This window comes from Canis aureus, chromosome 9 (genome assembly GCF_053574225.1).
Source record: "Canis aureus isolate CA01 chromosome 9, VMU_Caureus_v.1.0, whole genome shotgun sequence".
NCBI classification, from domain to species: Eukaryota; Metazoa; Chordata; class Mammalia; order Carnivora; family Canidae; genus Canis; species Canis aureus.
The window spans coordinates 23,918,108-23,942,094 of NC_135619.1; positions in this window are offsets into that span (position 1 = coordinate 23,918,108).

Sequence of the window (23,987 nt, forward strand, 5' to 3'; positions counted from 1 at the left end):
TTAAATATATTTATGTATATTTTAAAAACTGAATGGAATAGGGGAGAAGAGTGAGAATATAGTCAAGACAAGAAATTATTGAATGATGTTTCTCCCGCGATAACTATATCCAGATAATCACTAACCATTTTCCAAAATAACTTAATTATTTTGTTTGAGAGGATAGTGGTAAAGTTTCTGCTTAAACCATTATGCTCAACAATTCCTTTTGCATTATTTACAGAGAGATGAGTGTCTGGGAATTGACAACAGGAAGAAACTGATGATGAAAGGTTGACTCATGCAGATCCCTTGTGACCATCTTAGATTCCTAATGCTGTGCCACTGCTTCCCTAGCATCCAGTTGCTGAGTGACAGGATAGGAATATGACTCTAGAAACATGATCCTTATCTCTAATGTTAACTCAGTGTAGAGCTTTAGATTTGTCATTGAATCTTGTTGGACTTTGATGTCCTTAATGTTAGGTTTAGATTATTAGTTTTTTTTTTTTTTTTTTTTAAGGCCCATCTGGCTTATTAGACTTTTTCATCATTGTTTGGCCTAATTGTAACACAAGTGACATGACATATCTACTGACAAGTGCATCTTTAAAACTACTTTGCTTAAGATACTTGTCATTTTAAAATTTGTTGAAAGGAATCTGTAAATGTACATATTGATTTATCAACACAACGTGAAAATCATCTATCCTAAGCAATCTAGAAAGGTGTAAAAGAAATACAGAACAGTAGCCTTGAAATAATGTATGAATCGCAATATGTGAATAAAGGAATGTATATTTATAAGCAAAACTATTGGTAGTCCATGTAGAAAGATTTTTTTTCACAAAAATTAGAGAGTTCTGGGACACCTGTGTGGCTCAGTGGTTGAGTGCCTGCCTTCGGCTCAGGTCGTGATCCCCAGGTCCTGGGGTTGAGTCTCACATCAGGCTTCCCAAAGGGAGCCTGCTTCTCCCTCTGCCTATGTCTCTGCCTCTCTCTGTGTGTGTCTCTCATGAATAAATATATATTTTTTTAAATAGAGAGTTCTAAAGTTACAAAAATAACAAGGCTTCAAAACTTAAAGGAAACTAACATTTATTTACAGAGTCCCAGAAAGAAATAGATCAGTTATAGATCGGCTTAATAATTGGTAGTTTATTATAAAAATCAAGGGATGAAAGAGTTCTCAGATTAAAGGAATGGTAAAAAATGTCAAACTTTTCCACCAGAATCTCATGTCTCATTAAATTTTTCAACAAGATGACATTGTTGACCTTGATAACAGGTTAGGAGTACAAGTCTTTCTTTATAGTCTCTTTCCTTCTCCAACTGCATATAAAGCTCTCCTTGTTTCCTTGACTCATGAGCAGAAAGAAAGCTCTCTTAGGAACAATCAAATTAATATAGATACATAGAAACATCAGATTGGAGCTGTTGTACCCTTTTTTATATTTGCATTTGTTCTTTTACATTTGTATTTGGTGTTTTTACCCCTCGCTTTTAACAATGTGGCTGTCATTAGTAGGTTTGATAAATGCTGAATGAGTTATAGCTATAAGGAAACTATTCTTTCTAAATTTACAGTCCCTTCTATTTTGTGAACATGGAATTTGGTTCAATTTCTTAAAAGATTCAAAAGATTCTATGATGTAAATGAAATGATTTAGGAAAGAAAATCATTTTGGGCTAGATCTACTTTTTAAATTTTTCTTTAATTTTAAAAAGCAGTACATTTACCAGAAAATTCACACATACTGAAGTGATGTAATCTTCACCCACACTGCATATGTTTATTCACAAAAAAGGACTTGAAAATTTTATAAACTTTTTTAAAGTTTGTTTTATGCTCTGTGCCCATTTGCTCTACATTTCCCTTTCAATATAGAATTGTGAAATGGGACTCTGACTTCTTTGATGGTTTTTGTTACTTATAAAACTGTGAACTGGACAGTAATTTCCAGCAGAATCATTCTTTGTAGAACAGATCCCTATGTCAGGCAAAAGCTTAAATGTTCCTCATCAATAGAGCCAAGAGAGAGAGCTCCTGAATTTCAGCCTTAACATTATATGGATTTTCTATATTTCTCTAGTCATACCTCTGAGAAGCCTTTTGGGGAAGTTATTCCCCTACTGGTTCAATTGGTATGATCTCTTCCTGAATTTGGCGTGGCAATATCTTAGAGATTTATATCAGTGAGATATCAATAGGACAAATCAGGGCAGCCTATATTTAAAGTCTGGTCTTTCATATTTCACACATTTTCCCAGGCAGTCAGGACCTTTTGTTAAATCATTGTCATATTCAACTTCTTACCTCATCACAGTTTATATAATTCAGTCTCTCAGTGACTTGCTAGGTAACTGATAAACTCATGTTAATGAATTGTTGGTAATACTCTTATTTCAGTAGGATCTTGAAAAGGAAAAAAATATGGCCTAGATACGAATTAAGGGTGTTAAAGTGCAGTTGGGAAACATAAGAGGAAGGGAACATTCTGAATTACGAAAGTGACCCTCTTCCATTCCACATTCCTTTGTACCAGCGAGTTGTTGATCCAACCAAAAATACTGGTTTTGCCAAGTTTTAAAAATATATTTCCATCAATTCTTATTGACCACCAATATTATCTAAGCTGTCAAACACATCATGTATGGCTTTCCAAGACTTGATCATAAATTTTGCTTGCAATTGATTCCACACATTTCAGTGCAATACAATGAAGAATGAGGATAATACCTCTTTAGAGTATTTTAATAAAAATGAATAAATGAATTTAAGAGATATTTAGTATGCTGATACTTATATAGGAAAATAATTAGCCCATATAATAGCTTTGATGTGTTGCCTATATATGAGGAAGAATGGGAAATCCCAACATAGAGGGTTTTAGTATTCTCCCTTTGTTTTAATGTAGTTTTTTTTTTTTTTTTTTTTTTTAGTTTATATTTCTGAAGTATGTGAGTTCATAGAAACAAAATATGTAACTTTAACCCTCATGATATCAATTATCTGGAAGAAAAAGAAAAAAAAAAAAACTCCAGGAAGAATATAACATATACAATGCAAGTAAGAATTATAAGTAAATGTAAAACACACACACACACACACACACACACACACACAAAAACCAAAACACAAATAAGTCATTAGCAATATTACAGGCTAGAAACAATACAATTAAATCAGATGTGAGAAGTCACCAAAAGCATTGGAATTATCAAAAAAGACAATATGAAATAGATATTTGTGTCTATTATTGCTAAAAATATATCTTTTGGGATGCCTGGGTGGCTTAGTGGTTGAGTTTCAGCTTTTGGCTCAGGTCATGATCCCGGGGTCCAGGGATTGAGTCACACATCAGGCTCTGCACAGAGAGCCTGCTTCTACCTCTGCCTATGTCTCTGCCTCCATCTCTGTGTCTCTCATGAATAAATAAATAAAATCTTTAAAAATAAAAATAAATAAATAAATAAATAAATAAATAAATAAATAAATAAAAAATAAATAAATAAATCTCCCCTTCAGAATACAGTATATTAATATCATTATTAAAGTTCAGTTGCAGACATTTACAAACTCAAACCCAGCATGTAACTAAAATCTTTATAGTAGATCAAAATTTGAAATATATAATTTCTTTCATACTTATCCTTTTAAAAATGTTCCATAGTGTATCACTAGAAATACAACAGTAGATGTACATTATTTATAAATATAAAAATATACCTATATTGAGTTTTCATATTCTTTTGTCTTTCTTTTGCTTGTATTAGTGCATTTAGGGTTTCAGCATGCTAGCAATAATTATAATCTGAATGCATCCCTTCAAATTTTACAAAACAAAGACTATGGATGCATGAACAAAAGTGAAAGGCCAGTCAACCAGTCAGGCACTGGACCCTGTACTCTTACCCCTACCTTCCCCTTAAGAGAATCCTCATTCCTTCCTTCCTTTTTCTGCCTAGTATATTTTTTTATAGGCTAACATTTCTTTCAAGATCCAACACAAAGTCAATTCCTCAGAAAAGTCTAGTTTCCTCAGAAGGAAAGGAATCACTATCTTCTCTCTGCCTTAGTAGACCCCATAGAGCTCTACTCCTTAGAGCATGGTGTAGTTATAGTGATTTATGTATATTTCTCCATATTGTCTTTCACACTCATTTTTAGACACTATACATCACATTTAATGCAACACTGAAACCTTAAACAAGTATTTTTTATATGCTTAGATCTTAAAAAACATATATGTTTAATTAACTTATGAATATTTAAATACTGTTATTGTAGCTTTACATGTGCTGAACTTTCTTACAGGTATATTATTTCCTTTTGATCCAATGTACAACAATTTTTTCCTTATTTGTGAATACCCAAAATGATTATTCATTGCTGCTTGCCTAAATCAGCTTCACAGCAATTCCACTCAGCTTTATAGGTAACTCTATAGAGTAGCATGCTATCTATATTTAGTCTCATATCTTATTTCCCAAGGCTATGAATTCTTTAAAGAGGGAAAGCCATATATTTTTTGCTATATGAATTTGCATCACAATGCCTTAGAGAATATGTATTACATAAATATTGCCAACCGTAACTGCTGATCTCTCCAGAATTCCAAAAGTCAGATTGTCCAGTAACTTTTAATGACTATAACATAGCATATATTCATAAAAATTATTTAATATTTGAAGATCATGGTGCCAGTAAATAAGAAGTAAAAATAGTTCTGTGGATTGTTTTCTTATTTTTCTTTGTTTTTAAATAACAACTCAAGTAAAACCCTTCACTGAAATAAAAATGCTCAGGGTGACCTTGGCATGTGGTCAATGGGGGAGACATTGTGCACACCTTGTTAAACACTCATTTTAATTGTAACTTAAATCTGTGGTAAAGAAAATCACTTTCCTTCATTAGTCTTTATTGTATAATATGAAAAAGAATAGAAAAGAATTGTAGATAAAAAATTCCAATGACATTCTTCAAAGGTGTCTAGAAAAACTTCTTGTAATTTATATTTTAAAGTTTTAATCCAAAATATATTATATTAAATATTTCAGATTCAAGGAAGTATCATGGATTATCATAAAGAGTTTAAAAATTACAGAAAAGGAGCAAATGTTTATCTAAGCACACAATCTATAGAAAATTCCTAATAACATCTTGGAATATTAATTTTTCCATTTTGTGTATACACTATGAAGTTTAACAAGAAATCTTTAATGTTAAAAACTAAAAGAAATGTAAAAAAACCTAAAACATATTTAAAAATATTTTAGGAAAAATGTTTTAGGTATTAGTTTTATATAATAATACTTTTCAATTTTTTCTTACATAACTCAAGTCCATAGAAATGATCAAAATTATTGGTTCATGGATGCTTCCCTTCCTCTTGATAGTTTATTTTAATTATTCAATTACTAACTTTGCATTCACCATCTAACATAATTAATGACTTTGACAAAAAATTGTATCTAGTTCTGAAGATCTCAAGGATTCCACTGTTTGTCGTAATAACCTTTCTCAATCCTGTTACCTATACACTATTTTCCTTTTATGTTGTTTTCCTTCATCAATATGTATTCCTAACAGCATTACTTTTTGGTGTGCTTATTTTTTAACATCAAGAGTGTAATTCAGTTTTTATCATGTAAGTTAAATTTATCCATTCCCTTGATTTATTTATTAATTCCAAGTATCCTTTAAGATCTTTTAAATCATTCTACTAATGAGGTTTATCATACAATGTTAAAATAATTTTATCTCCAAAATAACATAGGCTTATAATAAACCCCTTAAATGAGAAAGAAATCTATAAATCAGAAAATAATCTAGTCTTACCATCAAAAAGTTAGTTTGAAATTTGATATAAATCTGTCCAGGCATAAATATCATGCTCAATTTTGAAAACATTATTCCACTAGTATACATAGTGATCCATCAAATGATAGATAAAATATAAAATATATAAATCAGTGTCCAGTTTAGGGTCATTTACACCAACTCTGATTTATATTCTATTAATGAATTTCTTTGATATATCATTGCACATCTCTGCATGTTTCTATAAAAGACACATTTAGGAGTAATGAAAGAATATTAAAATTTTTAAGTTATAAAGAAATTGCCTTATATCAAGAGGTATTCTGATTCACACACTCACAAACATTATTTGAGAGTACTTGTCTTAACTCCATTTGATAATACTGGTAATTATAAGTTATTTTTACTCTCTGTTATGCTATATTAAAAAGAAAACAAACATTATACGTTCTCATTCATTTGGGGAATATAAATAATAGTGAAAGGGAATATAAGGGAAGGGAGAAGAAATGTGTGGGAAATATCAGAAAGGGAGACAGAACGTAAAGACTCCTAACTCTGGGAAACGAACTAGGGGTGGTAGAAGGGGAGGAGGGCGGGGGGTGGGAGTGAATGGGTGACGGGCACTGGGGGTTATTCTGTATGTTAGTAAATTGAACACCAATAAAATAAATTAAAAAAAAAGAAAAAAAAACAATAAAATGCCATACACAGACGAAATAAATTTCTGAATTCTGTGCATATGCTTTATCTTTAAATATAAGAGACTTTTGATACATGTCAAAAGACACATGGAAAAACAAAATAAAACAAATTTTGTTCTTTGGCAAAAGCTCAGTTTCTGTATGTTTGCATGGGGATGTATCCAGAAAAGAGGGGTTAATGGTTATTAGCTCAATTAGGGCAACTTGAATGAACATTTTCTTGAGGTGGGGAGAGCTTGAAGGTAAATTAAGACAACATTTAACTCTGCTTCTTATTAGCTGTGCATAAATTCTCCCAAGAGTCTAATTAGCTCTGTCACAGTAAGTATTTCATCCATTTACACAAGAGATCATTTTCCCTCCCTTTAAAATTTGTCATATAATAAACTACTGTAAAGCTGAATTTAAACTTGTTTATTAAGGAGTGATATACAGTTGACTGAATGTTACAACATTTCCCACAATTAAATGAACATTTCAAAAATTTTTGTGATCCCTGGGATATTGACCTAGTGTTAAATAACAAGCAGAAAGGTGTCCTCCTGTTCATCTGTTTTCCATGTGGCCATTATATTCTGCATTAAGTATAGTTTTATTTTTGTGATTGAAACCTTTTGCAGTTACATCACTAATTTTTACTTCTATTATCTTGCATACTTCATAATAAATTATCTCTTTTTCTAATAGAATGTATAGGATTTCCTGTCCCTCATTTTATAAAGGAATCAATTTTTACTCCTACCTTTTCATCTAATTTTCTTGCCTATTTCTATTCATATTTACTAATTATCATGTTTGACAGCTTTTACATTTTGTTCTGCTATCATAAATAAGTCTTTGGCTTATTAACTATGGATTATTAATTCTAAAATGAAAAAAATCATTTTTATACTTTTATGTCCTCACCTATATGTTTTACATCAAATTCATTATGAGTTTCTTGTTACACATCTTTTTGGGATCCTTTATTTGTCTAATTATTTTCTTTTAGTCGGCATTCTGAGTGATTACTAGAGCAAGATGTTTGAGAATCTAGTCCTAGCTTTGCAATTTATTGTGTGAACTCCTATTTAATCTCGGTTTCATTATTTCCTCACATATAAAATGGATAAATAGACAGCAAGCTACATTTGGGTGTTTAGAGGATTTATTGAGAGTATAAATACACACATGTATTTGAGAAAGATGGAAAGATAGTCCCCTAATACACACAGGTCCTGATCACTGGAACTCTCCTATGTTACTTACATGGCAAAAGGAACTTTGCAAATGTGAATAAATTAAAGATCTCAAGACAGGAAGACTATCCTGGATTATCCAGATAAACCCTAAATGTAATAGCAGTCCTCCTTAGAAGGAAGTAGAGGGCGATTTGACAGAGGAGAAGAGAAGGATGAAGTGAAGTGATATGGCTGAAAGCCAATAGCTGCCAAATTCTGGAATAGGCAAGGAATAAACAAATTTTCCCCTGGAGCATCCTGAAGGAACCAGATCTTCTGACACTATCAAAGCCATTCTTCTTAAAATGTATTCCTCAGAACTTTCCATTAACTAGACATTATCTGTATCTACATTTTACAGATGAAAAAAACTAAAGTAACCTGCCCAAAGTCACCAAGGGGAGGTTTTGCATATCTAATGAAGTTTTAAATTTATCATTTCATTTTTTATTTATATTATATAGATTTATTTATATATCTGTATCCTTTAACACATAGCCCCCTACTGCCAGATCCCATACTGATCTCATACTTTTATATATAGCTTTGTCCATGACACATACATCATAGACAAGCTACCCAGTGCAAGATGAGCTTCTCACCATCATGTATATGTCCACTCACAGTCATTAAATGATGCCTCAGTTTTTCAGTTGTCTCAGAAACATAGTGTTATATAGGCAATAATATACAATTTTAGAATAAAATTCTACTAATTTTGTAAATAGCAGAATGAGTGATTTTTGTCAAAAGAACACTAGACTTCAAGTCAAACAATTTGAGCTTAAATTCTATTTCTACAACTACATTAACTAATGCCCTTGAAAATATCACTTTACTTTTATAAACCTGTTTTTTCTTTTTTTTTAACTTTGAATCTCAGGCAGACTCCCTACAGAGCATGGAGCCCGACATGGGGCTCGATCTCATGACCCTGAGACCATGACCTGACATGAGGTCAATATCTGGGCACCATGACCCGAGCTGAAGTCAATATCTGGGCACTCAACCAACTGAGCCACCCAGGCAACCACCGTTTCTCCTTTAAAATGGCAATGGTTATACCTCCCTCAGTGATTTATTGTAAAAATTAATGAAAAAATGTGAAAGAAAATATCAGGATACACTAATATTAGCAATTAGTATTATTTTCTCTCTCCTTTATCAGAACCTAGTGTAATACATATGAAATCATCAATATTAAAGTTGCGTTTTGTTTGAAAATATAGTACCACTATATTTTCTTACTATTAGTTAGTAAGTTCTTACTATTAGTTCAAGCATGCTTTCAATTTTTTCTGAGAATATCAAAGGCATTCTATTTTCATAATTATGCTAGAAATCTATCAAAGTTTTAAATTCCACATACATAAAATGTTTAAAAATGTTCTTCACAAGATTTTCCAAAGTGATTAAATGGTATCTCTTAGAAAAGTTGGATATGGATATGGCATGACTATTATGTCTTAATGTTAATATTTCCTAGGAGTTATGGGAACTAAATTCCAAAGAAAAAACAATAACAATAATATAAACAACAAACTATCAACACTGCTACTTATTTGAGGGACCAAAGAAGAAAAGTAGCTGTTCTTTAAAACAGAACCACAATGTATATACCATTTTTGCTCTTGAAAATTGAATTATGGCTGTGTGTCCTCTCACTGCAACTGGTATTTCAAAGTAAATGTCAGAATTATACTTCAAAGAAAACCTGTGTGCCATGTCACTTTCTATATTATTGATCTGTCAACCATGAGAGCACTTTATCTCCAGCTTATGATACAAGTAGAGGTAAATGTGACTCCATATATTAATTACTTTGTACATATACTCAAAAGAACAGATGCTACCACATAATTTTGCTACAAACTCTATAATATACATATTTCAATAAAATTTTGTTTTAAGGCATTTTAACTAAAATGTTTTAGTGATTATCACAATAATTTCTTATTAGAAACTCAATGCTTAGTTATTCAAAAAACTAACACATCTAAAATAATTTCTAGAAGGCAGAGAATATTAGGCACAGTCTGATTTTTTTCAAGACAGCTTGACTGTGTTTTATAATCACCAGTTATACTATACCCTTGACTGATCTCACACTTATGTGATAAAAGCAAATGTCTTTGCAGTTTGAATTGCATAAAATCAAAATCACGCCTGCTATGTATTATTGACTCCCAAAAAAATCTCTAGAAAGTTTCTTAGCTGAAATAAATGCAATAACAAAGTCTACAACTATTATATATAGGAGTCAGTCTGACTTTAGGCCTCCAATGCTTTCCATTAGCACAGATAAATCTGTTTGCTTAGCAAGATGTTAAGATTATGTTAGTTTAATATCTACCAAAACTTTTTGGTTTCCCATGCCTAGATTTGCACCTCACCTTTAATATCCAAAGCATAGCTTTGCTTTGATTTAGGAAAAATTATTTCCATTTTCCTAAAAAGTAAAAACCCATAGCTAATATCAATCTCAATGGGAAAAACTGAGAGCTTTGACCCTAAAATCAAGAACATGACAGGGATGTTCACTCTCACCACTGCTGTTCAACTAAGTACTAGAAGTCCTAGCCTCAGCAATCAGACAGCATAAAGAAATAAAAAGCAGCCAAATCACCAAGGAAGAAGTAAAAATTTCACTCTTTGGATACAACATGATACTCCATGTAGAAAACCCAAAAGACTCCACCAAAAAATTGCTGGAACTGATACATGAATTCAGCAAAGAGGCAGGATACAATATCAACATACTGAAATCTTTTGCATTTCTATATACTAATAAAGAAGCAGCAGACAGAGATATCAAGGAATCGATCCCATTTACAATTGCAATTTCAATCTTAAAAAATAAGATACCTAGGAATAAACCTAACCAATGAGGTAAAAGATCTTTACTCTGAAAACTATAGAACACTTATGAGAGAAATTGAAGAGGATACAAAGAAATGGAAAAACATTCCATGGTCATGGATTAGATGAATAAATATTGTTAAAATGTCTATACTACTCAAAGCAATTTACATATTCAATGCAATCCCAATAAAAATAACACCAGAATTTTTCACAGAGCTAGAACAAACAACATGAAGATTTGTATGGAACCAGAAAAGACCCTGCATAGCCAAAGTCATGTTGTAAAAGAAAAACAAAGTTGAAGGCATCAAAATCCCAAACTTCAAGCTGTATTACAAAGCTGTAATGATCAAGACAGCATGGTTCTGGCACAAAAACAGATACATAGTTCAATAGAACATAATAGAAAATCCAGAAATGGACCAACCACTATATGGACAACTAATCTTCAACAAAGCAGGAAAGAATGTCTAGTGGAGAAATTCTCCTCAACATATAGTGTTAGGAAAACAGGACAGCAACATGCAAAAGAATGAAACTGGACCATTTTCTTATACCATACACACACACACACACACACACAAATCTAAATGGATGAAAGACCTAAATGTAAGACAGGGGACCATCAAAATCCTAGATGATAAAACAGGCAGAAATCTCTTTGACCCTGGCCACAGAAACTTCTTAATGGAAACATCTTCTGAGGCAAGGGAAAGAAAGGGAAAAATGAACTATTGGGACTTCATCAAGATAAAAACTTTTCTGCACAGGGAAGGAAACAATAAAAAAAAATCAAAGAGGCAACCAATGAAATGGGAGAAGATATCTGTAAATGACATATCAGATAAAGGGCTACTATCCAGAATTTGTAAAGAACTCATCAATCTCAACACCCAGAGAACATATAATCCAGTTAACAAATGGGCAGAAGACATGAACAGACATTTCTCTAAAGAAGACATACAAATGGCTAATAAACACGCGAAAAAAAATTCTTTTTTAAAATTTTTATTTATTTATGATAGTCACAGAGAGAAAGAGAGAGAGAGAGGCAGAGACATAGGCAGAGAGAGAAGCAGGCTCCATGCACCGGGAGCCCATGTGGGATTCGATCTCGGGTCTCCAGGATCGTGCCCTGGGCCAAAGGCAGGCGCCAAACCGCTGCGCCACTCAGGGATCCCGAAAAAAAAAAAAAATTCTTAACATCGCTCATCTTCAGGGAAATAAAAATTAAAACCACAATGAGATATCACCTCACACCTGTCATAATTGCTAAAATTAACAACTCAGGAAACAACAGATGTTTGCAAGGATATGGAGAAAGGGGAACCCTCTCACACTGTTGGTGGGGATGTAAACTGGTGCAACCACTTTGGAAAACAGTATGGAGCTTCCTCAAAAGTTAAAAATAGAGATACCCCATGACCTAGCGATTGCACTACTAGGTATTTATCCAAAATATACAGAAATATTTATTTAAATGGGCATATGCCCTCCAATGTTTATAGTGGCACTATTAACAGTAGCCAAATTATGGAAAGATTCCAATGTCCATCAACTGATGAATGAATGAATGAATGAATGAATGAATGAATGAATGAATATATATATATATGTAACCTCTTTTATATATATATATAATCTCTTCTAAAATCTCTTCTGTATATATAATCTCTTCTATATATACATATATATAGATACACACACATATGCACGCAATGGAATATTATATTACTTGGCCATTAAAAAGAATGAAATCTGGTGATTTGCAATGATGTAGATGAAACTAGAGCACATTATGCTAACTGAACTATGTCAGTCAGAGAAAGACAAATATAATATGATTTTAGTCATATATAGAATTTAAGAAACAAAACAGATGAACACATAGGGGAAGGGAAGGAAAAATAAGATAAAAACAGAGAGGAAGGCAAACCATAAGAGACTCTTAAATATAGAAAACAAACTGAGGGTTGCTGAGGTGGGTGGGGGAATGGGCTAAAGAGGAGGTAGGCATCAAGGAGGGCACTTGTGATGAGCACTGGGTGTTCAATAAATTCTATTCCTGAAGCCAATGCTACACTATATGTTAACTAATTTGAATTTAAATTTAAAAAAGATTCATTTCTGGTAAAAGGTTTTTCTAAATCAACACTACAATAAGTGGAAAGTTCTGTATTCAAACCTGAAAATTGAGATACTGGAATATAAGGTATTTCACACAAATAATGATATCTTACTATTTGCAAGACTTCAATAGAACTAGAAAATGTTATACTGAGTCAAATGAGTCAATCAGAAAAAGACAATCATCACATGATTTCACTCATATGTGGAATTTAAGAAACAAAACAGAGGATCATCGAGGAAGGGAGGGAAAAATAAAAGAAGACAAAATTAGAGGGAGAGAAACCATAAGTGACTCTTAACTCTAAGAAAAAACTGAGAGTTGCTGGATGGAAGGGATAGGTGGAAGGATGGGATAATTGGGTGATGGTCATTAAGTAGAGCACTTGAGGTAATGAATAATGGGTGTTAAATGCAATTGATGAATCACTAAACTCTACCTCTGAAAATAATAATATACTATATGTTAATTGAATTTAAATCAAATTTTAAAAGAATATATCATATTTCAGTGCAGATTATTACAAATAATAATAGAATGAAGAATTTTAGTAAGAATTTAATGCATGGAGGAGGAAAACCTCCTAAGAAGAAGATAACTAACATAAATTAGGAAGTGGTTTCTTTTGTCTCAAATTCTTACCCTGGAATTCTTGTAGTTAATGCAAAAAGAAAATAAGGAAATAAAACTGCTAATATTTAAAAAGAAAGAATCAGTCCTCAAAAGATGGATAATATGTAATTATATATATTATATAAAATTATCCTCAAGAGAAGATACACACACATAAAAATTATCTCAAGATGAAATATCAAAAGCTGTCAAAATCAGAGAGGACTCACTGGTATGTTTTGACTTGATTATTTTTTCCTGCTTTTGAAGATTCGTAAAAGCTTTAAGATATACATAAAGTTATATCAAGCAGTGAAATGTTCATAAGTATAATTAATTAGAATCTTCTCACTCTATATATAGAGAGGTAGAGTGATAGAGGTATATGTGACTTTATTTTCTAGTAGTTAATAAAGATATGGCAGAAAAGTATAAATTAGATATTCACCTTTTGCATATGTATTAGCTACATTTGCCACATGCTTCTTCAGATATTGAAGAGTAATTCTGAGATTGGGTTAAATAGGTTCTGTAACTTTGTTTTGTTGATCATTTGACAGTGATAATCCTTCTCATTTTAAAGGACTTTAATCCTGAAAAATAGTGTAAACTTTGGTAATTTATCTCCTGGCATGGATTCTTGGCTGATTCGGGAAATTTTAAATTTTTCACCATTTCTCTGAAACATGATGTACATGAGATTTCCTTTGAGTGATGCAACTGAGGAAAAGTATCCTCAAGAGAGGGTTTACTTTACTCAGAACACCAGGATATTTCCAGATAGCTCTGACATTGAGGAAAGGAATAAAGGAATCTTAAAATTGCCCATTAGAGTTATTACAAGGATATTGTAACACATGTAATAACTTGTTCTGGCTCTTCGATTTAAAATAGACCTTTCACTTTGTTCACTTTCTATCTAGACTATGACTCATGCTCTGGTTCCTTTTTCAGTGATATTTTCAGACACAAAGATGTCAGTTTACCCTATCTATGAAGATATTCCTATTCAAGAGTGAATTACTTCTTTTGCTCCATAAGTAGTACATTTATCCTTGTACTAAATTACACAATACACTGGAATTTGGGATGATTTCAAGATGTTCTAAAATACATGTATTGCACTTTAGACGGTGTGTGTTTTGTTGAGTCTTCTGTTAGATACTGTGTATTTAACCAGATACAATCCGGAAGGACTAGTTTATATTCTAATATTTTTTTTATATCCTGGTTTATAATTCAAGTAGCTATAGAAAGATATTTGCTTATTTACTGTGCCAAATATCACAAGTTGGCTGAGAACTTTGTTGATCATAGTCTATAAGGAATACAGGCTGACCAATGTTCAATCTTCACATATACTTCCATGACCACTGAAATAGAAAGTTGAGGATGTGGGTGAGCCAAAAGTTTCAGCTCAGAAATGATATACATCATTTCTGTACACATTTTACTGTCCAAAACAAATTGCACAATTATATTTAATCCAAATAGAAAGAAAGTGCCATCCAACAAGAGTCCAATACAGGGTCAGTAAATACACATTGGTTGCATTGGTTGGTTTTCTAAAAAGTTTTTAATTTCTTATAATCTCTACATGTATTCTGTTATATAAGTGATAATTATTACATAAATCATCTTTTTATTTACAAATGGTATTTTCTCTGCATGTGAAGGTATTTTATATTTGTTATGCAATAGTTTGATTTGGGGTCATTGTTGGAAAAATCCCTACTCCAAGGTTAAAATATACATTCCAATTATTTCTCTGTAAAATAAATTCTTTTTACAATGAAATTCTCCATATGTGTTGATTTTATCTTGGTATCTGGGGAAGAGATGAATCTAAATTTACTTTGAAAATGTCTGCTCAAAGTGCTCCTGGGTGGCTCAGTTGGTTAAGCATCTGCCTTCAGTTGGGGTCATGATCCCAGGGTCCTGAGATCTAGCCCTACATCAGCCTTCCTGTTTAGTGGGGAGCCTGCATTTCCCTTTCTCAGGTGCTCCCCTGCACTGGCACTTTCTATCCATTCTCCCTCACTTTCTCAAATAAATGAATGAAATCTCAAAAAAAAAAAAAAAAAAAAAAAAGAAAGAAAGAAAGAAAAAATTCTGCTCAGATGCTTCAATAGTTTAAAGTTATATTTTTTCAAATTAAATTAAAATGCCTCTTTTATTATTCAGTGGATCACCACGTAGATAAATTGTGTAAGTATACTTTCTATTAAACCTATTTTTAAAAATAAATTTATTTTATTTTTTATTTATTTATTTGAGAGAGAGATCATGAGCAGGGGTAGAGCCAGAGGGAGAAGCAGACTCCCCACTAAATGGGGAGCCCGACATGGTGCTTGTTCCCAGAACTCCCAGTCATGACTTGAGCTGAAGGCAGATGCTTAACTGACTGAGCCACCCAGGTGCCCCTTAAAATAGATTTAAAATATTTAGTCAATTATAGTTAAACAGAAATAAAAAAAATGGTAAAAGGACTGATGAGTAGTATTAATGTAATATAGATGTGAAATAAACCTAAATATATGGAAATTTTAGATATAGAACAGACATGTTAATGCTGCAAACTAGACATTGTAAAGTTAAGACTAACAGTTGAGATTTAGAGGCAGAGGAAATTGGATTAAATACAAGAATGCTAATGTCCTTATCCTAAATATCTGGGAGTCATTTCTACTGAAAATTAAATAATAGAACTAAGAAGCTAACTTCATTTTCAGCATGTAGTTGTTTGAATTAAAATTTTATTTCAGTCTCACTTTTTTTATAGGTAAAATTCAGCATAGTATTATTTTTGAGATGTTAATAGCACTCTGAAGTAAAATCACATTGTAACAAATATATCTGTCTAGACAGATATCTGCAGAGCCTCAATGAAGTATAACAAGGATTATCATAGAACAATAAAATTATTACACAATTTTTATGTGTTCTTTTCGACTTTTTTGAACAATAGATAAAGGGCATATAAGTTTTATGGAGTAAATTTAACATCTTTAGATCTATATAAAAATGACTAGAAGGAAATATGTCAAATAGTTAACAGTGGCTACTTCTGGGCAATGGATATATTGATAATTGCCATTTTCTTCTTATACATATCTGCTTTTTATTTTCCAAGAGCAATCTGTACAAAGATAACCTTAAGAGAATGGTTTTCAAAAAACTTAATATTTTCAAGTGACTGCACGTTTCTGCATGAGTTGGTCATGCTTTGTTATTCCTTTCCAACACTACTCCCCTTTATTGTAAAGCATTCATGATTAAACATTTCTGATCTTTTCTCTAATAGCAAATTGGCTACTTAAAGTTGTGTCTTTTAAACATCAAGTAAAATAGATACCTAAAATACCGATTTTTACCCAAAAAGTTAGTGTGAAGCAAATTGATTTAAGATAACCTAGTTAAGCATATTCTAAGTAACTCAAGGTATGAACACCTTGCTGTCAATTTCTTTTGAAAGAGTACTTTGCATTACTTACTAACCAGCTAACTATTAAGTTAGCTAAGTAAATAAAAAGTAAATACACATCCACCCCCATCTAGTCAAGTACCTTGAGTTGTATTTAGAGGAGTGGTAACAAAGAAGAGATATACTGTGCTCTTTTAATAAAAAAAATAATTTGAAAGTTGATGAATTAAAAGTGTGCCTGTATATGATCCAGCAATTTTACTTCTGGGTATATCCCCCAAATAAGTGAAGTCAGGAACTCAAGCTGACATTATATATTGTATATTGTATATTTGTATATTCATGTTCATAACGGTATTATTCACAATAGCCAAATGCTCAAAGTAACCAAAGCATCTACCAAAAGATGAATAGATCAACAAGACGTGACATATACATTTTCATTCTTAAAAAGGAAAGCAACTTTTACACATCCTTCAACATTGAAAATATTAGCTAAGTGAAATAAGTCAATCACAAAAGGACAAAATTGTATGATTGATTTTATAAAAGGTTCCTAGAGTAACAAATTCATAGAGACAGAGAGTAAATGACAGTTGCCAGGGTGTAGAGGCAGGGTTGAAGAGTTAGCATTTAATTGGAAAAGACAAGTTCTGGAGAAGAATGATGGTGATAGTTGCATGACGATGTGAATATGCTTAATGCAACAAACCTGTACACTTAAAAATGGTCAAACTATAAATTGTATATATATTTTACCACAATAAATAAAAAGGAATGCGTCTTATTAAATTGCCAATTCTCGTATAAGTAGGCAAAGTGAATTTCAAGATGTTAGAGTCTTGGATATGAATACAGGTTGACATAAAAGCAATTAGTGATAATAATAAGTGAAGATTCTTTCTTAAATGTTCACAACTCAATTCATATCATGAAGCCCCTTCATTTATAATATAGCCTGCGAAGTTGCCAAAAGAGCCCCTTATAAGTAGAAATTCCTTTTGGCAGTGATGGCATTTGGGTTTGACTGCCCAGAGAAATGTCAAAGTGTTGTCTTGCATGCTAAAGGTAAGTAGCCTAATTTTTAGTTCTTCCATGAACTGCATTAAAACACAATAAACATATGTAAACAATTCTGGTTGAATGACAATGTGCTATTTTTTTTTCTATTTGAGGAATAAGTATTCTGGACTATTTCCAGGCTTCATTATCACTTCTCTATCACCATATATTTAATAGGAAAATAATAATAGTGATAATGATTCTGATAATTCTTGAATATTGATTGTCAAATAACAGACATTGAGAGTATTATATAAAATATTTCAAATTAGTCATAAAATTTGTCTAGAATATAAGTAGTCAGACATCATTCCTCAGAGTAGGAAGTTAATATCATACATATTGAAAGAAATGGTTTGATAATATGTGTTAATGAAGAAGAGAGGCAGAATTTAATTCTATATATGTTTGTGTGTGTGTGTGTGTGTGTGTGTGTGTGTGTTTACACAAGTCTGTGCTCTTACCAAAAGTATATATTGTGAATCAAAGCAACTCTGGAATTTTTAAGATGAAGCTTTTCTCTTCTCTTGACAAAAGCTCAAGTTCAAACATTTCAATTTGTCCTGTGTGTGTGTGTGTGTGTGTGTGTGTGTGTGAAAATCATGATTTTTAAGATGGACCGACATGCATAATTCTCATTCCATTTTGGCAAAAATGTTATTTTATTGGCAAGGACACTTCTTCTTAAGTTCCTGAATATTTGGTCCCAATATGCTACCTAATGGATGGGTATAAGAATAAAGATAGTAAGAGCTTCTTTATATTTGTTTCCTTTGGTATTTTCTAGCTGTAACTCTAGCTTTAACTCTAATATAACCAAAACCAATATTCATACTGTAACTATAATAAATTTATATTCACAATTCAACTATTTGACACTTGCTATAGAACTGTACACTTAAAATACACTTCAAACTGTATTCAGTAACTTGGAGATTTTTTTAAATAATAGGAAGAATTCATAAAAATAAGGGACTTCCAGGTCTGATTGTTGGTTGTTTGAATTTGATATTAGTGATATTGAAAATATTTAAAGAAGCAAATTTCTCATTTAAATTGAGAAATAAGTGTTTAGCTCTATACATAGGTAAAACGACAACAACAGCAAAAACCATGAATCAAGTATATGTTAGCATTACTATGTCTAGTCCTCTATGCAAAAGCAACGGATTACTGATCCAGTTGCAATGTATCCTAATTTTAGAGAGTGTGATGCTATCCTCAATAACAAATATGAACATTTAAGGCACTAGGAAGATACATCCTTTATTTTGTATTCAGCTTGCTTTCCATTCATCATTCTGACGTAAATTTGTTTTTATACACACTTTACTGAGGTCTACTAATTTCTTTCTTTTTTTAAAGATTTTGTTTATTTATTCATGAGAGACTGAGAAAGAGGCAGAGATGTAGGCAGAGAGAGAAGCAGGCTCCATGCAGGGAGCCCGATGTGAGACTCGATCCCAGGACCGCGGGGTAACGCCCTGAGCCAAAGGCAGACACTCAACTGCTAAGCCACCCAGGCGTCCCAGTCTACTAATTTCTAATTGGACATATAAAATATAATTTTTAACTGCAAGACTGAGAACTAAAACCCCAAGTGACAGTAAATTAACCATATTCATGCCTTTCCATTAAGTAATTTATCAACCTTTGACTGAATATTTTCTCAGAAAGTGAATGCCATAGTCTCATGCCTCTACTCTACACAGAAAAAATGTCAAACTACTTAACAGATCTCTTAATAATGCCATCAGTGTATGTTCCTTTTTAATATTCTTTTTTACTTCATAATCTTTCAATCCTAAATCAGCAAATTATTTGTTTTTTAATTTATTGAGGTATAATATTCAACTTAAGAGCAAACCACAGAATCATTAATATTACTGTGTGTATATGTATGTAGAAATAGATATATAGATAAGTGTTATATAATATATACAATATATCCATATACATATAATTTATCCATATAAAATTTATTGATAGGTTGGTAGATACAGATATTGAAGGCTGTAGGTCCCACAGATAATAATCTATTAATCTCTTCAAATATCTGCTGAACCTTGTAATTTGATTGTACTATTTTATTCTGGTACTAAGCCAAAACTTTTACATAAAAGAAATCAACTGTTATTAATAATAGAAAACAATATAATTATACTAAGGTCATAGTCAATAGATACTCCTATACATTGTAGACAAAAGTTGGAATAACACTACTGCTAATGTAAATGTACGCAAGAGTTTTAAATATTCTACATTTATTAATCTGGCAAATTTACTTTGGATATTCTTCTGTGAGGAAATAAAACTGAATCCGGAAAGTATATAAAAGTACTGTGAATGAAATTATTCATGGTATTGTAATAGTGAGAAGAAATGGAAATGATCCAAATGTTCAAATATATAGCATGGTTAAGTGACTAACAGAGTGTTAATCAATGTACTGTTATATAGCCATAACAATTATATATTTAGGAATTGTTAATAAACTAGAAGTTATTTTGTGCAAAAAGGCACAGAAGTGAGAAACAACGAGCATAAAATATTGATATAATATTCCCGGAAATTATTATTTTTATTTTTAAATCTCTAATGATAATACTAGGAACACCAAAGGACTACTCACTGGAGAATTTCAGATATAATTTTACTCTGAGAGATAAAATGTAGCTCACCTTTGTTCTTTTAATAAAATATACATTTTATGTTAAATTTTACAAATATTCTTTTAAGATTTTATTTATTCATGAGAGACACAGAGAAAGTGGCAGAGACATAGGCAGAGGGAGAAGCATCCCCTGTGGGGAGCCTGATGCAGGACTTGGTCCCAGGATCCCAGGATCATGACCTGAGCCAAAGGCAGAGGCCCAACCACTGAGCTACCCAGGTGTTCCCAAATTTTACAAGTATGTTCAATTAGCTTTACCCTCATTATTATATGATTATGGAGTATTATCTTTTCATAGTTATTTACTGAAGTAGAGATCTACTTAATGAGAAAACCTTCCAATATGTATCCTATCATCATTCAATTTTCCTTTCTGTTAAATATAAATATATTTGTAGTAGTGGTTCTCAATTGAGGTGGGGGCAATTCTATATCACAAAAAAAATGAAGCAATGTCTTTGAGACATTTTGGTTGCCACAACTGGGAATATGCTATTGACACTAGTAGGTAAAGGCTGATAAACATTCTATTAATGCAGAGGACAACCACACCCTAGCTCCCAACAATAAATTATCTATCTGACATATAAGTAGTGCAAAAATTAAGGAATATTGACTTATAGTACAGATATTTAGCACTTTTTAACAAAACCAAGTGGAACAGAATCTAGCTAATTTATGAGATATAGTAATTTATTAAAGGATGCTTGAAAATTCACAGAATCAGCAAGAGAGCCAGAGACTTAGGTTTAAAGATGACACAACCAGGATTATCACCTTCAGATTATGTTGCAGGATTAGTCTGACACACATACCACTGTCAGTGGTTGCACAATAACCCCCCACAGTTGGACCCTACAGCTAGTATCACCTAACGATAATTACTAATAATGATAATACTAGGTATTGTTAGTGTCAGAATCGCTCCTACCTCTGAGTGAAGGCATATCTTCTCTTCCCCTACATGCCATATACAGTATGTCCCTTCCTGCTTTTCCCTCAAAGGGTCTGCTAAAGTAAGATCAAGTATCTATACTCTAGATATAAAAGTGTTAAGGAAAGCAAGTGCCTGAAATTTCCAGCTTCTACTGTAAAAGTTGGAAGAATTTTTAGCTATTAGGTTGAGAACGAAAGAAAAAAGAAAGAGGAGAAGAGAGAAAAAAAAGAAAGGAGAAGAGAGAAGAGAGGAGGAGAGGAGAGAAGAGAGGAGGAGAGGAGAGGAGAGGAGAGGAGAGGAGAGGAGAGGAGAGGAGAGGAGAGGAGAGGAGAGGAGAGGAGAGGAGAGGAGAGGAGAGGAGAGGAGAGGAAAGGAGGAGAAGAGAGAGAAGAGAAGAGAAGAGAAGAGAAGAGAAGAGAAGAGAAGAGAAGAGAAGAGAAGAGAAGAGAAGAGAAAGAAGGGAAGGGAAGGGAAGGGAAGGGAAGGGAAGAGAAGAGAAGAGAAGAGAAGAGAAGAGAAGAGAAGAGAAGAGAGAGAAGAGAAGAGAAGAGAAGAGAAGAGAAGAGAAGAGAAGAGAAGAGAAAGAAGAGAAGGGAGAGGAGAGGAGAGGAGAGGAGAGGAGAGGAGAGGAGAGGAGAGGGAAGGGGGAGAGAGGAGAGGAGAGAGAAAAGAAGAAAAGAAGAGAAGAGAAGAGAAGAGAAGAGAAGAGAAGAGAAGAGAAGAGAAGAGAAGAGAAGAGAAGAGAAGAGAAGAGAGAAGAGAAGAGGAGGGGAGGGGAGGGGAGGGGAGGGGAGGGGAGGAGAGGAGAGGAAAGAAGAGAAGGCCTCAAATGTCTAATTACTCACTTTATTCAATAATGCCTATCACTCTGAAATGATTTTTTAAACTGATATTTGCTCGCTTCTATTTAAATCACTTCAACAATTCAAAACAGTATATTAATACAGTGATGTCCACTTGACTGTAGCTAAATATAAATTTATAAATCATATCTTTCTGCTTATTTTAGTTTACCTTAATATTAAAATCCCATTTGAAAGTGACTTTAAAGTGTAGCCACTAATGAAATACCAATTCTATATATTTCATACTAATTTTTAACAAGATTTTATTTATTTATTTATTTGTTTATTTATTTATTTGAGAGAGAGAGAGAGAGAGAGAGAGAGAGAGAATGGATGAGGGAAAGGGTAGAGGGAGAAAGCAGACTCCCCGATGAGGAGGGAGCCAAACGCAGGGCTAGATCCCAGGATTCTGGGATCATGACCTGAGCTGACGGCAGATGCTCTACCGACTAAGCTACCCAGATGCCCCTATTTTTCATACTAATTTAAGTATTAAATATATACATTCTAAATAAGGATTTTATCAAGAAGAATAATATGTAAAACAAGTCTAAATTGCTAGAAAAAATTTTCCAGACTGCATAATAAAATACAAAAACAAATTTAGTGTTGCATACATTATCCTTGTTTCATATTGCTGAAAATTTCACAGACAAGGAAGTCTGGATATCTGTTAGTTCAGCTTTCCTGTGACTTCTGGTCCTGTTCATGCTATGTATGAGAGGTATCACTCCCAGCCATATGATAGTTGTTTCTTAGACACACTTAAGCCTGTGCCTGGATGATTATGTCTTTTCCTACATGCCCTAAAATGTCTTGCTATTTATTGTGCTGTTTGAAAGTTGTATACTTTGAAAATCTAATAAAATTTACTAAAATAAAATATATAAAACAAGATAGTTAATATAAATAATATTTTTAAATAATCTCATTATAACTACAGAAACAACTATTTAAAAGACATAATGAGAAAAATCCTCATTTACAATAATAATTCTTAAAACAATTATAGCTGTAAGACCGATTAAGCAAAATATTAAAATATAAAAACTGTCACATTACTGATCCCTCACTCCAAATATTGGAGTCAGTGGAAAATAATGAAAAGGATTCCAGGTATTTGAGTAGAAAGACAATCTCATACCAAATCTACTTATGTTGGGCAGCCCCGGTGGCTCAACCGTGTAGCGCCGCCTTCAGCCCAGGGTGTGATCTGAAGATTGGGGATGGAGTCCCATGTCAGGCTCCCTGCGTGGAGCCTGCTTCTCCCTCTGCCTGTGTTTCTGCCTTCTCTCTCTCTCTGTGTCTCTCATGAATAAATAAATAAAATATTTTTAAAAAATAAATAAATAAAAACACTAAAAAAAGAAAACAAAAAACAAATCTACTTATGTTAAGAAATAAACTGAATGCCTCAACTTCTTAAAACTAATCAGTTTAATTTAAAAAAAATCCATGTGAATAAATTAAAATGCAATATTGGCTAATATGTTTAAAAAAAAATAATAATGTGGTACAAGCTTAAATTTTCAAGAAATTAAGATACATTTAAAAGCTACACTGTGGGGAGTGCCCACAGTGGCTCAGTCAATTAGGAATCTGCCTTAGGGTTAGGTCATGATTCCAGGGTTCTGGGATCTAGCTCTGTATTGGGCTTCCCACTCAGTGGGGAACCTGTTTCTTCCTCTCTCTCTCCCTCTGGTCATGCTGTCTCAT